The sequence below is a fragment of the Dipodomys merriami genome, unplaced genomic scaffold (assembly GCF_024711535.1).
Source record: "Dipodomys merriami isolate MVZ:Mamm:240054 unplaced genomic scaffold, mDipMer1.0.p SCAF_9, whole genome shotgun sequence".
Lineage (NCBI taxonomy): Eukaryota > Metazoa > Chordata > Mammalia > Rodentia > Heteromyidae > Dipodomys > Dipodomys merriami.
The window spans coordinates 25,916,894-25,934,573 of record NW_027206512.1 but is presented as its reverse complement, the minus strand read 5'-3'; the positions used below and the strand labels follow the sequence as shown (position 1 = coordinate 25,934,573).

At 36.6% G+C, this 17,680-nt stretch overlaps 2 pseudogenes; both read right to left on the bottom strand.

Moving 5' to 3' along the window:
* Positions 1–1,839: 1,839 nt before the first annotated feature.
* Positions 1,840–13,138, bottom strand: LOC138821007 (UDP-glucuronosyltransferase 2B31-like; annotated as a pseudogene).
* Positions 6,208–7,141, bottom strand: LOC138820924 (mortality factor 4-like protein 1 pseudogene; annotated as a pseudogene).
* Positions 13,139–17,680: the final 4,542 nt, after the last annotated feature.

Sequence of the window (17,680 nt, the reverse complement as noted above, 5' to 3'; positions counted from 1 at the left end):
TAGAGTTCTACCACCTCTGCATACTGATCAATAATGTGGATAGGTTCTCCCCATCTGGTTTATCCTTATGAATAGAAAACAAACTAAGTTTAAGAAAAGTTAAATGTGTAAAAAATATATTAGGTTAACCTATATATACCTCTCAGAGATTTCACCATTCATTGTACAATTTTAATACTTTCATCCTGGAATTTATTATGTTCTTCAAAATTAACACACGTTTATGATATTTAGGAGACAAGAATTCAATTGAATATACTTTTGTGAAGGTATATTGTGAACTTGAAATACATTATTTTCTCAGTGTCTAAATACATTCAGAGGAAGGCTCAATTAAAGTAATGAAGTTCAACATATCAATAATTGGGACTGGGAAGGTGGCTCAGTGGGAGAGTGCTTGTCTAGCATGCATGAGGCCCTGGGTTCGATTCTTCAGCACCACATAAGCAGAAAAAGCTAGAAGTTGTCCTGTGGCTCAAGTGGTAGAGTGCTAGCCTTGAGCTGAAGAGTTGAAGGACAGCGCCCAGGCCTTGAGTTCAGGTCCCATGACTGACAAAAAAAATGTATCAATGATTATGATTATCTATTTTTTATTTTCTTGTTCCTGTTTGTTTCTTTCTTATCCTTTCATATCCTTCATCAATTTTCATATCAGATTGCCTCTAGGTTTGGTTGGTAATTTGCACTTGGGCTCAAGTGAAAAATAATCCATGTTTTAACAGATGTATCAAAAGAAGTTGAACTGAAAGTATTTCTCACTTCTATGCATGATTTAATGTTCTCGTTTTATTTTGCACTGTACTTATTCTATTTTTCTCTTAAGATGTGTCAATTATCTACATAAGTTTTTTTTTTGACATTTTCGTGGTGAACCAAACTTGTAGTTCTGCTAGAATCAGTGCTTTAATTTATTGTTTGAATAAATTCATGCTCAAGGCTGGAGAATAGTTTTAGGTTGCAGATCATGCCTTTCTTACTTGAAAAAGCAGTTAACTTTCCTTCAATCTGGACTGTGTTGATGGTGAAAAAATGCTTCCTAAACATGAAAGATTCAGGATGGCCTAGAGATTCCTGTGATTTTTTTAAAGCATATCCTACATGTCAGAAATTAGAAGTTTTACATGTGTCTTTTTTTCCTTTTTTTTGTTACTGATCACAGTCAGGCAGCCTGTGTTTAGATTAGGATAAAAATGACCTTATCTTTAAAAAATATTCTTGCCCAAAATTTTCTGTGTCTTCATTAGCAAAATTAGAAAGATGCCACCATAGTCTCTTCAAGAAAAGAACAAATAAGAAGAAAGAAAAGGGATGTTCACAATAAGAAGATCACAAATATAAAACATGCAATATAGAATATTATAAAATATAAGCTGATCTATTATAATTATTACAATAGAATTAAAAAATGACAATTGTGCTAAGTATAAGAAAAGTATAATAATAAACTCTTTGTAATTGTATAATACTTAAATTCCTCTGGATATGACACACCACACCCTTCTATGATATGTTAATCATATACATTATATATTATATATGTTAACCATATATTAAATATGTTAACCATATATGTTAATCATATATATCTTAGATGTAGAAGGAATGAAGAATTTATTGAGCTTCATAATTTCAGATAATTCAGTCCATGGTTACTTGGTCACATCCCTGTGAATTTGTGTGGAGTTAGAACCTCATGGTGAGCAAAAATACTAACACATGGCTGCTTCATTAATACTGAATACAAAACAGAGAGAAAGAAGAAGCTTGGAATGAGCAAGTAGGAAAGAACTTAATCTATTAAAATTTGTTGGAATAATTAACAGAGCTACCAGCTTCCAACTACTCTCTTTTCTTTTTTCCACTTTTAGGAAACTTCCGGCAACACAAAAGGCAACGTCTTGTGAAGATGAAGATGGCAGTTGCCACACAGAACAACAGGAAGCCAATGACATCCAGAGAGTGGTACTGGAACCAGTTAAGGTCATGGAGAGCTGGGCGAAGGTGTTTGGCTCCTTTGTGGCGCATGACAAACTCCACCCAGAAGACAGCTCGATCCAGAGGCTTCACTGGCTGATCATGGTGAATTCTTGATAACTTCATTGCATTCTCTTTATAGCTAAAAGGAAAACACATAGACAGCTACCTTAAAAGAATTTAATGTTGATGACTATATTAAGCTAAAAAGTTCTTCTAAACTGCCATAGAAATAATGCAAATTAAATCAAATGGACCTACTACCTTAGTGTTTTATTTTCATTTGCCTATACCCGGTATTCACGTTTGAAATGGATACTCTTAAATGAGCAATATTTATTTGAGAAGTTATGAAATTTTTAAAGAAATCTCTTACCCTAATAGGTGAAATGTGTGCTTTTGTATATCTCTTTCCCCTCTTCTGCCTTTTATTGTTTTAATTTTTAGCCTCAAAGCTACAATTAGTTTTACAGAAAGTCTCAAATAATATTATTATTTTGGTTACAATCTCTTGTATTCAAAAATATCTATTTCTCTTGTTGAACTTGATAACTTTAAGGCTGTGAAACTGTCAATTTTTTCTCGTCATTCACCTCTGCCCATACCATGTAGTCAATGGTTTTCTTTTTGACATTTAATTTTCTCTTTCTTTTTCCTTACAATTCTTCCCTTCTATATCATGACGTTTGCTTTTATCTTATTACTGAGGGAGTCAGAGAGCTTTTAGTTATCCTATTAGCATAGCAACCCTAAACATGGGAAATGAGTATAAGACCATATCCCATTGTTTATAGAAAATAATTATAAAAGCTTCATAGAACTTGGATAATAGGGTACTTACCTGACAACCTAGAGCTCAAACGCTAGTACCAACAAAATTATAATGTTCAATTAGTTGAACTGCCCTTTCAATTCCATGCTATGATTGGCCCTTCTAGCTGTTCTGTGTTATGACTCAAATGGTAGAGCACCTCTCTAGTGAGTGTACTGTGGTCAGTTTCAAGCTCTGGAAAACCAAATAAATTTCATGATAGTGAAGATAGAATATATATGTATAATATTATATATGTGCAAAATATATATCATATTTTCTAAATTAAACCTGTTACTTTTATGGTATCTATTATAGACAATTAAATCTGTAAACATAGCCACAATAAAATGAGTTTTTGGCAAATGATTATTTGATTGAAGCCAGATTTTCATAGCTCACATAGATAACCTCTGCTGCTCAGGAGGCTGAGATCTGAGGATGTTGGTTCAAAGCCAGCCCATTCAGGAAAGTCCCTAAAACACTTTCTCCAATTACCCACCAATAAAGCCAGAAGTGTAGTTGTAGCTCAAGTGGTAGAGTGATACCCTTACGTAAAAAAAGCTCAATGACAGTGCATAGGCCCTGAGTTTAAGCTCTAGAAAAGGCTAAAATTAAAATGATTAGAATGAGATATTTTAGATATTTGATTAAACAATTTCTTTTGTTTTCGAGTTTATCATTTTTATAAAGTTTGAGCATATTTTGAAAATAGAGTCATTGCAAATAGTTATATATCTTCAGCATTATTTGCATATGTAGAAATGTTTTCAGTAATTGCTTACCTAATTAATCTGTGAGTTAAAGTACAAGACTGAAATTACTTTGTTATTGAAAATAAAAAGCACACTAGCAAGCTGATTGCTCATGCCTGAAGTTCTAGCTATTCAGGAGGCTGAGATATGAGGATCACAGTTCAAAGCCAGTCTGGGAAGAAAAGTTCCTGAGACTTTTCTCCAATTAGCCAGAAAACCAAAAGTAGCTCAAAGTGGTAGAGTGCTAGCCTTGGGTGTAGAATTTCAGGGACAGCAACCAGGGCCTGAATTCATGCCCCAGGACAATACAAAAAAAAAAAGACATAGATCACAGAGAAGCTCACTTAAATATTAAGTAATAAGCCTCCTGAGAAAGCAGGTGAGATGCATTGTCATTGATGAGAAGAATCCTTCTCTAAATTGGGTCCAATGAAAGGGTAGTTAAACTCACAATGGTTTGTTAATGACTGTCTTCAAGGCATTGATAAGATCTTCACTTGAAAACCTGGTAAAGTCCAGTCTAACAGCTGCTCCCTTGGCCTTCATCCGGGCAATGTTATCAGGTTGATCCACAAACAAAGGAATGCCCACCATTGGGACTCCGTGGTAGATGGCCTCATAGACACCATTGGTTCCACCATGAGTGATGAAGGCCTTGGTTTTAGGATGACCTGCACTTGGGGAAATTTCCACAGTGATCAGGTATGCTTTAGGAATTAAATGAGATACAGTATGTTCAATGTGAGTGCTCTCCACATAGCATGCACCTTAGTCATGAAACTCCATTGAATTTTAAACCTCAGTGCAACACTGGAGAGACTAGTGATGACTCCGTGAGAGCATTTTGTTTGTCTTGAGATTTGAAAAATGAAAACAATATTGAGAAAAGGATAACAAAACCAAAATAATGTTACAAAAACATTTTTATGATAGATACAGTGGGTTTAAATGAAGGAAAGTCTGGAGACAAGTGCAGCATGGTCTACTGAAGACCTAGTAAGATCGTGGCATGTGATATGGAGGGCATGCTGGAATTCAGTGACTGTGGTGCTGGTATCCATAGAAATACAGGCTGCATCTCATTGAATGATATTTGCATTTTTATCACTATGAGAAATGCAGAGCCCCTACCAATACAAGGGAAGCAGTTATTCTCAATGACATTTGAAATCCATCTGCAGTTGGAAAATAAGAAAAGCTAACTTAGGAGAAGAAGGGCCATTCAGAGAGTGCCTCTCTACCCAGACGGAATGTGACTGTGTACCCTAACATGACAACTCTGTAATTTATTCATACTAAAAATATGAAGAAAAGTTAGTGTTCAAATTTGAGATCATTAATATTCAATACATTGTTACTTATTGGACTATTATCTTCACGGTGTGCTAGGTGTTTTTTTGTATTCACATTTTTACTCTTTAGTTTCCTCAGTTTTACCAAGCAGGTCATTCTGAGGGATCCACTTGTACAGCCGAGTGTTGGATCCTAAGGTTTCTGGTTTGGGGCCCTCATATCTCCATAAAACCTGTTAGGTAGAGAAAATGTTATTCAGTATCTCAAATGTCAAGTCATAGTATGCATGATTCCTAAGAATTTAGACACAGATAAGTCCTCTCTTTGAAGTAAACCTTTTAAAAGAATTGAAGCAATTATCAAGTTGAACATTTTCCACAGGCTAGATAAGGAACTGCAGTAGAATATTTTATTATAAACTATTGCCGAAGGTCTGTAACAACAATATCTACATTTCATGGACTTTATAATAAATGACATATAATTATTAATATTAATGAAAATTTATTATGTGATCATATTGTGAAGATTACTTAATTACACATTTTTAATAAAGTTTATGCTAACTCTGATTTTAAGAATTTATTATTGTATTTTTTCCCTCTGTGTTCATATTGGAAGCAGTTTCCTTGTGTCCATTTCTACCTTAAATTATTTATTGTAATTTGCCTCATCTTATCTCTTAAAAAGTCTAATATTACCTTTTATAAAAGAAAAAATTTTATTGAGGATCTTAAAAACAACTCATCAAAGATTTGACTTTAAAAAAAAAAAGATTTGCCTTTTCCCCCAAACAGTAGCTACACAGTGCTTTGCATCCATCATGTTAAACTTGAATTGGACACAAAATATAAAACACATGAAGCAATCCACCAATCTTCCTCCACTGAGCAGATGGAATGTGTAGGAATCTAGCAGGGTCTTGGGGAAGGGTCTATGCGTGAAGCACCATGATTCCAAACTGAACATCACGGGCATGGCACGAATCTACACACCATCAGAATTTTGGCACTGGGTCAGCTTGGTGACATGGCACTAACAGGGATGCATTATCAAAGAGAGTCATGTCTGAGGAAGAGATCACCAGCGTGGAAGTCGATTTGTCATCTAGGCAACAATGCGACAGCTGTCCCTTGTCTGTCACTGGGTCCACTAGTAGCGACTTGGAAATGAAGGAAAGAAGAAGAGGAAAAGCAGTGGTGACCCATTTTATTTTCTCTGCTTAAAATGAACGACACAATGTGCAATTCTGTAGCACGGCACCATCTTCAAAGTGCACCATCTGAACAAGAGGTAGAGGAGAACATGTCACGCGCTTCCCTCTCGTGTGCGCATTTTCAAGGATGTGTTCCACCACAGATCCCACGCGAGTGCTCACATGGCCTTCCAGTGGTCCTCGTAGTCTCTGGCACTAAATAGGATCCCAGAATTCGTGGCCAGGGCCTTGAGGAAATCGTGAAGAGAGGTCAGTAACAGGGCCAGGCGCTTCTTATCCAGCAGGGTGTCGCCCATCATCACCCCAAGGCGAGCCAACAGTCGCAGGAGTGGGGCGCAACCCACTGTGGGACATGGGCGTGTCGGGGTGGTCCCTGCAGTGAGAATCTGTGCTTACTGAGGCCTCTCAAACTTGTAGAGCAGTCAGGTGCCCACCATCACATCAAAGTCCTCTTTAATCCCGGCCACAACTTCATTCACAAGGTACTCCTTATCTGTGTTTTCTCCAGATTTCTTAATTTTGCATGACCTTCCAGAATGGAATCCACGTTCTAATTGGCAGGAAAATAAAAGAGCTGTTTCTGTCTGGTAATTACGTCGCAATGATCAAAAGCCATGATTTAAGCTCTTCCTCAATCTTCACTTTAACTTCCACTCTGTGCACAAACAGTTCATGGTTTTCAACAATAGGATCCACCCGGGGCCCTTTTCTCCCAAGGAGGCTGGAGTGTTTTGCGGGTACAGCCACCATTTCCATTGCCAGATGTTTTCTGCTTATTCCATTTTGGTTTTCACTTCAATGCTGCAGGCTGCACGTCTTCTTTCCAGTCCCCCTCTCATCTTTCCCTGCATATACTGCTCCTTTTGTAGTTCAAGTGGTTTCTGTAGATTGGTGTCCAGTACACCAGTACCCTGCTATCAGGAACTCACTCATCCAAATTCTTACTCCAACCACTGTAACGCATAAAGCGATTCACTTCCTTGCCCTTTATGGCAACCTTAACCCACTTTGTTCATAAATGAGAGGTCTATGAAATCAGGGCACTCGCTCACCCTGCTGGAACTTAGGCTTGGGGTCCTGCTTGGGTGCCATTTATAAGTGATTCCTACCCATTACTGCCCCCACTCTCCACTCCACCCAAACTCCCATCAAAGGCTTTCAGCCACCTGGGGCTCTGTACCCTGGGCCAAATTTCCCAGTGCTGGTTGACCTTACAGAGCCACCACCTGCTTACCACACAGTTCTACCCTCAATGGATACTTTTGAGAAATAAGTTTATTGCAACTATTCCAATTAAAAAGAACTTACAACTTCTTTTAAATACAAATAAGCATTATTCAAAAAATATTAAATGTCAGTTTTAACTGTTAATACAAAAGGTTTGAAGATAGAGTTAGAATTTCTTGTGTTTGCCAGTACGGGGGCTTTAAGTCAAAGCCTAGGCATTATCCCTCAGCAATTCATACTCAAGGATATTACTCTACCTCTTGAGCCACAGCTCCACTCCTGGCTTTTCTGGTGGTTAATTAGAGATCAGGGTCTGAAGTACTTTGTTACCTGGGCTGGCTTTGAACCTCAATCCTTAGTCCTTGGGCTCCTGAGTAGCTGGGATTACAGGCATCAGCCACCAGTGCCCAGCTTAGAATGAGAATTTTTTCTTTGTTTGTTTGTTTGTTTTGGGTCTGGTCGTGGGGCTTGAACTCTGGGCCTGGGCGCTGTCCTTCAGCTCTTCAGCTCAAGGCTAGCACTCTACCACTTGAGCCACAGCGCCACTTCTGGCTTTTTTTTTTTCTTTTTGCTTATGTGGTGCTGAGGAATCGAACCCAGAGCCTCAGGCATGCAAGGCAAGCGCTCTACCACTGAGCCACCTTCCCAGCCCAAGAATGAGAATTTTTTTAAAGTATTTTTAAAAGTGAACTTTACAATTTAGGGGGGAGGATGTGGTTGTGGAGATGGGGGATGTAGTTGTGGAGATGGGAGGGAGGGATGGGAGGGGAAAAACAAAGGCAACATTACTTGATATGTACTCATTACCTTGCTCATGTGATTGTAACCCTTCTGTACAGTATTTTCACAATAAAAAAAACTTATTAAAGAAAAGAAGAAAGGCTTGGGGTGGAGTGGGATCAAGGGCACAGGGGTAGACAAATGAAGAAGAGTAGAGATAGAAAATGCAGTAAAAAATCCAATGTATATCCTGCAAAATTAAGTAGAGTAAAGGAAGGGATATATAGGAGAGGGATGGCTGAGAATGTTGAAAGGAATGACATTGATCAAGATATATTGAATTCATTAGCTGCTTTGTTAGCTCTTTTGTAAAACTACTCAGAGATGATAATAATACTATAAAACAGAAGAGCTTATTGGCACTGGGTTAATAACAACTGTCATGTTGGGAAATTTTGTCCAGCCCTTTGGGAATGCCTTGATGATAAAATTGTTTTTACAATCTGCCAAGTTTGGGGCTGGGAAGGTCTCAGTGGTAGAGCACTTGCCTTTCATGCATGAGACCCTGGGTTCGAATCCTCAGCACCACATAAGCAGAAAATAGCCGGAAGTAGCACTGTGGCTCAAGTGGTAGAGCGCTGGCCTTGAGCTGAAGAGCTGAGGGACAGCGTTCAGGCCCAGAGTTCAAGCCCCACAACCAACAAAAAAACAAAACATAAAAACAATAAAATCTGCCAAGTTTGAGAGAGGTTTCTAAGAAAGTTAATTGTATATTAAAACTATTTTCCTACATACAATAAAAAATAATGAATTGATTTTCTAATTTGAGAGATTTCCTCATAAACAGGTTTGATAGTATTATATTCCATGATTCAAAAAATATGAGTGTAATTGTGCTTCTGGATGAACTTAATGTATTTATTGAGAAGCTTATTTATTTTGTATCTGACAGGTCCATAAAAACCCAAACTGCACAAGCATATTGCACTATTTTTTATGTATCAGAAAAGGAAGTTACTAATATTCTTTACTGTTCTGGATTAAAAAAAAAAATACTTTCTTTGCCACACTTTTAGTCTCTGGGCTCCTCAACTGTCCTTTCTTAAGTAGGACAAGGTAGACTGATGTGTTTTCAAAAGGGTTTTTGAAGAATATTATTTATTTGGAATTGGTAAATTGGTTTACTTTGTGTAATGGTGAGACATAGGACAAAGGGGGATCTAATGTAGCATTGATACTAACAAGAGAATATGTTGAAAATGATATGTATAACTTGGGGAGCAAGTGGGAGAGGAGGGGAAGAGGGAGAAAAAAATGAGGGAAGGGATAACAAGTTAGAGAAGAAATGTACTCACTAATTTATGTAACTGTAAACCCTATGTACATGAATTTGACATTAAAATTTTTAAAAAAGAAATAAAATACAAAAGAAAAAGTATTATTCTGTTAATGTCCACCAGAGAGCGTTAGTTTACCTTTTGTGGAATCTGTGCAAGAGCTGCTGCAATTGTGTTGGCTCTTTCTTCAGTCAAGTTACTGACTATTGACCCCAGAGAAAACACCACAACACCCTGGTTTCCAGAGCTCTGGACAAACGTTTCCATTTCCTGTGAAGAAAGAATATTCTCTATCACCAAAGAACAACTTCAGGAAAACAGGCTTAAATTTGTTATAATATCTGATCTCAGTTTACTCATTAGCTCCTTTTATTTGGAAGAAGATATATAATCTGTTTATGTTTTTGACAGGAAGAAGAGAAATAGAATCCTCATAGATCAATGGGGGTAGATGTTCTTAGAAATTATTCTATTTAGAGTCTTAGATGATAATTATCTTCATTACTAATATAATTAATTACATTACTAATGTAACCAGCTAGAAGTAGAGGAAGTTTATAATTGGTCTTATAATAGTTATGATTATTTTTGAAAAATTAAGAAGCATAGACACGAATATACTAGATCATTCACACAACCCCAGAAACCAGTTCAAGTGTATACTTTTGAATATTAACCCTAGATGTAAATGATCTTAATTTTCCAATTAACTGATGGGATCTGAATGATGAGATGTAACAATTGTCTTGTGGAAAGGGTCTCACCCCTCTGTCAAAGACATACACTGAAAGTGATATATTGACATTGACAATCTAAGCAAACAGTATTCAAAAAGACTCAGGAGTAGCTAATTGCTCATATTTCAGAAGTAAGTTTCAAACCTAATTCATTCAAAAGACACAGTCAGATCACTCACTATATTGAAGAAAGGATCCATCAGAAATATCTAATCATAAATAAATCCCATAATGGAACACAGATTTCTGAAAATATGTACTACTAAGTTTACAGGAAAAAAATAGATTCTGCTATAATGGTAGGGATCTGGTTTCCAAATTTTACAAGATTTTTATTCTATTATTCTGATTTATGTAACAGAAGTAGTAGAGATTGAACTCTACGTTCATGCTTTCCTTGTGTTTACTTAATATTACTCTATTCTTTATGAAAATGTTTTCAGACAATTTTTATTTTCTAGTTTTCCTATCCAAATGGAATCAAGCTAGGTGTTCAGAATCTGTTTCTGCTTCTTTCTCAGGATAGCCACCATTTTCTTCGGGTATATTGTAGTCACTTAGTAACTAATCTTTGCATGAATCATATATTCGTCCTTATGACGTCCAAAGAAAGCTCAATTTAACTGATCAGATCCTCCAAAGATTCTAGTTTTCCTACTTTTATCTTGACAGTCTTGAAGCATAGAGAGTTGAATGGAAATACACGAGTCCACAACTAACAGGACACTTCATCCCCTCTTTGAATCTATTTTGCTAATGGAGACCCCTGAGAGAGGATGCAAAGCCATTAAGAAGTGCAGAAAGAAGGAGAGGGAGAGGGAGAAGAAAAGCAAGAGGGAAAAGAAGAGAGAGAGAGGGAGCAACAAGCCAATAAGGACAGGTTTACCTCAGGCAGAGGTTTGACAGGTTTGCAGTGGAGTCCTCCCACAAATTCAAAATTTGGTAACAATGGGCGAGGGAAGTCCAAATCCCAGTAGGTCCTAATGAGCCATATATCAGCTTTGGCCATGAGCTCGAGTATTGTAGTGGGTCTTCCTGAGTGGAGAAAAGAACATAATAGCAAGTCTCATGAAAAAATTTGCTCTGAAACAAATCATGTGACTTTCTGAAATAAGTAGGAATAATGTAGGCAAGACACTTAGATATTGTGTTTTGAAAAAGGATATTTATAATGACACATGTAATACTCTGTATATAAAAATACATCCTTCCAAAGCTATGAAAGTACCAAATAAAATCTAGAAATGTTCTGATCTCCAGAATCAATTAATAATTTAAATACTCTAAAAAGTTATCTCAGGAGGTTTCTCCAATTTGATTTTCCAGTACAGTGGGTTTTTGAGAGTCTAACTAAATTCTGAGTGGTGGTACAGCATTTGGTTTATATTAAGAAGTTGAAAATATTATTCTCCTGCTCTCCAGGAACAGAGAGAGGGAAAGAGGGGGGGGGGGAGGGAGGAGACTTTCAGTCATTAAAGCATTTTCTCTGGGAGATAAACAATATTTAACAATTATGAAGGATCATGCCTGCAACTATGGGTAAATTTTTTCTTTGTGAGTAAGAAAACTAATCTGCAAAAGTTGGGAAAATGTCTTTTATGCTACATAGTTTTGGTAATTAATCATCAACTATAAGGACTAAATCTACATAGCTGTAAGGACTAAATCTACATAGCTATAGTCATTAATATATTAATGAGATTTATTCTTTGTGTTCTTTTTGTTTTTGTGCTGGTCATGGGGTTGAACGTAGGTCTGGGCAGTGCTCTTGAGCTTTGTAAAAGATTTGAATTTTAAGGTTACTGTAAGTGTGATATAAGGAGGGGTTACTGTTGCACAAATAAGGTAATAAGTACATTTCTTTTAACACTATGTCACCCCTTCTCTCCCTGAGCTATTTTGTTTTTTTTTGCTCAAGGTTAACACTCTATTACACTTGAGTCACAGCTCTATTTCTGGTCTTTTGGTGTTTCATTGGAGAAAAAAGTCTCACACACTTTCCTTCCTGGGCTAGCTTTGCACTGTCAGCCTCCCAAGTAGCTACATGACAAGTACGAGCTCCTGGTACCTGTTACATTATTCTTTAAGCTGAAATAAGACTATAGTAAAATGCATACATAATGCTTTCTAAAAATTGTGTGTGGTTCAAGTAGCAGAGTTATTGTTTTCTGGAAATGTTTCTGAAAAGGAGATGGCCAGAGTTTTAACTGCTTCTCTAATGTAAGCCTCTCATGTCATTGATCTGTATTTCCCTCAAGTGTGTAGGTTTGATATTTACTTCAGCTCATCTTCAAAGGAACAGAATAGTTAGGATTAAATCATAATAATTTAAGTGGTAGCTTACCTAGAACTTCACTGTAAAACTCATTCCACTTCTTCTCATTAAATGTTTGAAAGTAGAGGTCAAAAAAAAATCACATTCATCATATTCTTCACCCTCTCCATGAATGACATGCGATCACTGAGCTCAGACAGAGCAACAGGCACATAGGAAGGTGGAAATGGAAGTCCTCCACACTGTTTCTCATATTCATTGCCAGGGAAGAAGCGGAGAGTGTACACAAAAGGAATTTTCAGTAGCTCAGCCAGAAGTTCTCCACAGGGAACCAAAGGGTCTGCTAGCAGGACATCAAACTTTGATTCTTGTAGCGTTTTCATAAGTTTCTCATTGAAAATCATGTATTTGCATAAGCTTTCCAACACATCAGAATGTTCTTCAAACATGCTTTGCATTTTTGAATACAATTTCCAGATTGAGTATTTGGGGAACTCATATGTCCATATATTGACAGAATGTTTGAAATATCTTTCAAATTCCTTTGTAGTCAAAGGTGTAGGGAAGGTCTCAAATTTTAAAGGAGATGATTTTCCAGAATCCACATGAACAGCAGCAGAGGATGTCAGGACAGTGACCTCATGGCCTCTCTGCACGAGCTCATCCAGCATCATCTTCACATTGATCCAATGGCTGTACTCCATGGGCAACACAACCACCTTCCCACAACTTCCAGCATTAAAGCAATACATCACTTGTATCAGCAGAAAAAGGACATCCACTTCAAAGACATCTTGGTAAGAGTCAGCTGTCTTTTTGGTTTGGTCTTCCTCTCTAAATTTTTCTGATTTGTACTCATGGAAAAATCTATCCGTATGTTAAAGTATAACTACATCCTTTCATAGATCCATAAAGTATGCACAATGCAATCACAATTGCAAGAGAATAAACAGGATTTTGGTGAACTCAGGCTTATATGATATCTGTTTATTTTTTTCTTTTTTCATGGATATGTTAAGTGTTTTATTGATATTGTTGTGTGTTTTCAGAACTATGGTACCAAGTGGTATTAGTATTATACAAGCACAGTCATTACCATGAACCTGCTAGGCTAGATTCCTTCATCTGTTGCATGACCTCTGGTACCTACCTTCTGAATAATTTCCCTTTTCATGACCTTATTCATGGCATTTAAATATGCTAAATGCATTTTGAGAGGTGTTTTTTTTAATAAAACAAGAAATCTGATCCTTTTTCTCTTACATTTCACTCTTTGTTGCCGTCCAGTGCCCTGTGTTGATGCTTCAAACTCCTCATAAGTATCTGGCTCCAGCTTCCCTCTCCAATTGGATTTTGCTCTTTAATGAGCCTGATCTTGTTTAGCTGCCCTTGGAGTTTCTGGGAACTGTCCTAGTGACTAACTGCTTTTCATGCTGTGTCTTCCTCTCATTTTGTGATCTAATCATTGTGTAGGAGGCACATTGTGTAGATGGCAAGTCAATGAATGAAACTTGGATAATTTCTATAACTATGCTTGTCATCTTTACTTGCAATAACTTTTTAAACAATATTTATTACTTGTTGTAGTGTTTCCATTTAAGCAGAATTTTTTGACCAATGTAATATAGTACTTTATAAACTTATATTCTAATTTTCTTCAGTAGTTGTATAAAAATAATTCAATTAGGGGGAGGAAAGGGATAGTAGGAGAACAAAAAAGGAAGGGGTAACAATGCTTGACAAGAAATGTAGTCATTGCCTTACTCATGTAACTAACCCCTTTGAACAGCATCTTTACAATAAAATAAAATTAAAATATCAGTAATTTACTTAAACACTTTATTTTCTGAGTACAATGCATCTTTATCAGTGTTACTACTTGCAACATTCTTTGTATCAACTTTTTCTCTAAATATTCAGCACTTAATTCCATTATACTATTGCCACTGAAATGTATTTTGAATGAATGAATGATTATTTGTGATATGTTTGTTTACAAAGACCTTGATTTACCTGCTCATAATGAAAAATGGTGCTAGATACTGCTTTTGTCTATGACAATAACAAAATGCAGACACTTATGTGAATATATGTATCTATTTTGTGGGGGCTGTTCATGGGGCTTGAACTCTGGTCCTGGGGGCTGTCCCTCAGCTTTTCAGCTTAAGGCTAGCATGCTACCATTTGAGCCACAGTGCCACTTCTGGTTTTTTGGTGGTTTATTGGAGAAAATGTCTCAGGGATTTTCCTTCCCTGGCTGGTGTTGAACCAAGATCCTCAGATCCCATCCTCCTGTGTAGGTAAGATTATAGGCATGATCCATGGGTACCCAGCTGAATGAATGAATCTTTGAGTTGGTAACTGACAGGATGTTTTACTCTAGTACTCCTATCTCCCTTACCTTAAGTGAAAGGTGCAGAGTCATGTCCACACAAAAAATACAGAATAAATAAAACCAAGATAGCAGGAATAGATTTCTCTTAGGCAGAGTTTCAGCAGGTTTTCTGTTTCATGAAGTCAAAATTTTCCAGGAGTAAGATGTAGAAATTCCAAATCTTTGTAGTTCAAATAATCTATCTATTGGCCTTCCTCCTTGTCTCAGTGTAGTGAGTATCCTTTCATAGAGTAAACAAGATAAAAGACTGGGCAATAAAAAAACTATATTTTGAGCATACCATGTATTTTCCTTAATAAGATGGAATAATATAGGCAAGATGTTGTATTAAAGAGTCAGTTAGTAAACATACACATTTACATATTTATGTATGGTGACACTGATATTTTTATAAATTGTTCATAAACTTATAAATAAATAAATTTAGTAGATAGACATTTAAAATCCTTTATTGTATCTGTGTATTAATATTTACAAGCAAATGAATGTGTATTTTCAAAAGTACCAAAGTAAGAGATATACATTTAAAACCTTCGTGGAATCTACCATGGTTCAATTCTCCCATATTGCACAAATCCTTTCCCAGGATTACTCAATCATACCTACAATTTAGTAAACTATTCCTTTGACCTTTAACCCTCCAAGTAAACTCTGATGGTTTTGAGTTCATGTCCAAATTCCTAAAAGTACTGCTAATTCATTTGCTTCATATTAGGATATAAATCATGTTAGTTTAATAAAGAAACCAATTTGTTCAGGATTTTAGGCCTTAAAATGTATAATTTGAGTTAGGCACTGGTGTCTCATGCCTGTAATCCTAGCTACTCAGCAGGCTGAACTCTGAGGATCACAGCTCAAATCCAACTTGGGCAGGAAACGCCAAGAAACTTTTTCCTCCAATTAACTACCACAAAAGGAGAAGTGGCACTGTGGTTCAAAGTGGCCAAGCAGTAACCTTCAGCAAAAGATTTCAGAAACAGCTGCCAGGCTCTGATTCAATCCCCAGGACCAATAATAATAATAAAAATAATAGTAACAATAATAATAAAGTTTTGATATTATTCAAAGAATGTATAAACAAGAGAAATCTGAATTTATAACTTTTTTTGGTCTGCTATGGAGTTGCTGCTATTCACCGAAATGTGATGGAATGATTTTGGTTATATAGGAAAATATTTTAATTTCCTAAAGTAGAAGCTAATCTACTCAAGGACAAGTAATTTTCTCAAGATGTAATTCTTTTACTACCCACTACATCTCTTTAGAGCTTTAGAGAACATCAGAATGTTTTGTAAAGAAAATTGAGGCTTTGGGATAAGATTCCATAATGAATATTTGGGAAAGTCTTTTACCAATTTCTAGATGTATTTCATGAAGAAATCTTTCATAGCATCTTCACACAAAGATAGAGAGTAAACCTCAAATTTAACAGTAGCTGCTTTGGTGGAATGAATGAGAATGGATATTGATGATGACAGTCATTAATGACTATCATCATTGACTCATGACTTTTCCATACCAGTTTATCCAGAGTTGTGTTCATATTGGTGTAGGGACTATATTCTGATGTCCCAAAGTAACACATATGTTGCCTCAGTAGAATATGGTAGTGAGTTGCATATACAGTCTTACTGCAATCTCATGATTTCTTTTTATTGGTCATAGAGCTTAAACTCAGGGCCTGGGTACTGTCCTTGCATTTTTGCTTCAAGATTAGTGCTCTACCACTTAAGCTACATGGCTACTTCTGGTTTTCTAGTGTTTAATTTGCGATAAGAGGCTGACCTATCCTTCTCAGGCTTTCAGCCATGATCCTTAGATCTCACTTTTTTTTTTTTAATTGTGAAAATACCGTAAAGAGGGGTTACAATTACATGGGCAAGGTAATGTGTGCATTTCTTATCAAGCATTGCTGCCTCCTCCTTTGTTTCCCCTTCCCATCCCTTCCCATCTTCCCCCACTTACATCCCCCCTCCTCCCTCCTCCCTCCCCCCCCCTCCCCCCCCCCCCCCCCCCGCGCCAAAGATGTATAGTTCATTTTCGACATAACCATCTCATTATTGCAATACGTCCACCCGTATCCCTATTTAAACAATTTGTTTTTCCCTTCCCCTCCACAGAGTATACCAACATAAAATACAGTGAAAACAGGGGTTATACCTTCTTAAGTAGCTAGGATTACAGTCTTGAGCTACCAGTGCCCAGCCCTAATGTTTGTGTTCAGTTGCTGCTCCCAGTGAGAAGTCAACCGAGAAGTTAAGGTGTGAGTTGCACTCCAAATTACAATCTGACCATGTACTGGCAGAGGGACATATAAAACTTAGATGAATCGGGTAGGGGGGGGGGGCAGAGGTTGGGAAGGGATGGGGAAAAAATAAAACTTAGATCACCCTGATGTTAAAAGTTTAGAAATGTTTATTTTTATAAGTGATACAACACATTATAAATTATAAATGCACTCATTTATTATCAGTTACATATTATCTTTTGAAGTAGCATGGAAATAAATGACAATCAGAAAGCTATTATAGGGAGTCTCTTTTCCATAGAAATGTACATGAAATTTTATGTAGTTGAATCCATGTTTCTTAACTACCATAATTTATGTCTTTTTTTTCAGGAAGTCAAGAAATACTGATTTTTTTTCTGGTTTATGGTGCTGGAATTTTGTATTTCATTGAAATAGACCAAAGAGCCATATAATCCAGCTGTCTACATGTATATTTACGTGCTTAAAGGATTCTATGTCTTAAATGACTGAACATGTCATTTATTTTCATACTAAGTTAATTGTCCAGAAGAATATGTTGTATATAACTGGTTGTGAGGCACCCTCATTATTACCTTTCTGTATCTTAAAGGGGATTTTTACAGGAGAAAAGTCCAACCGAAATTTCACCAGTATAGATGTGGACAAACTCTCGATTAAATCACATCATT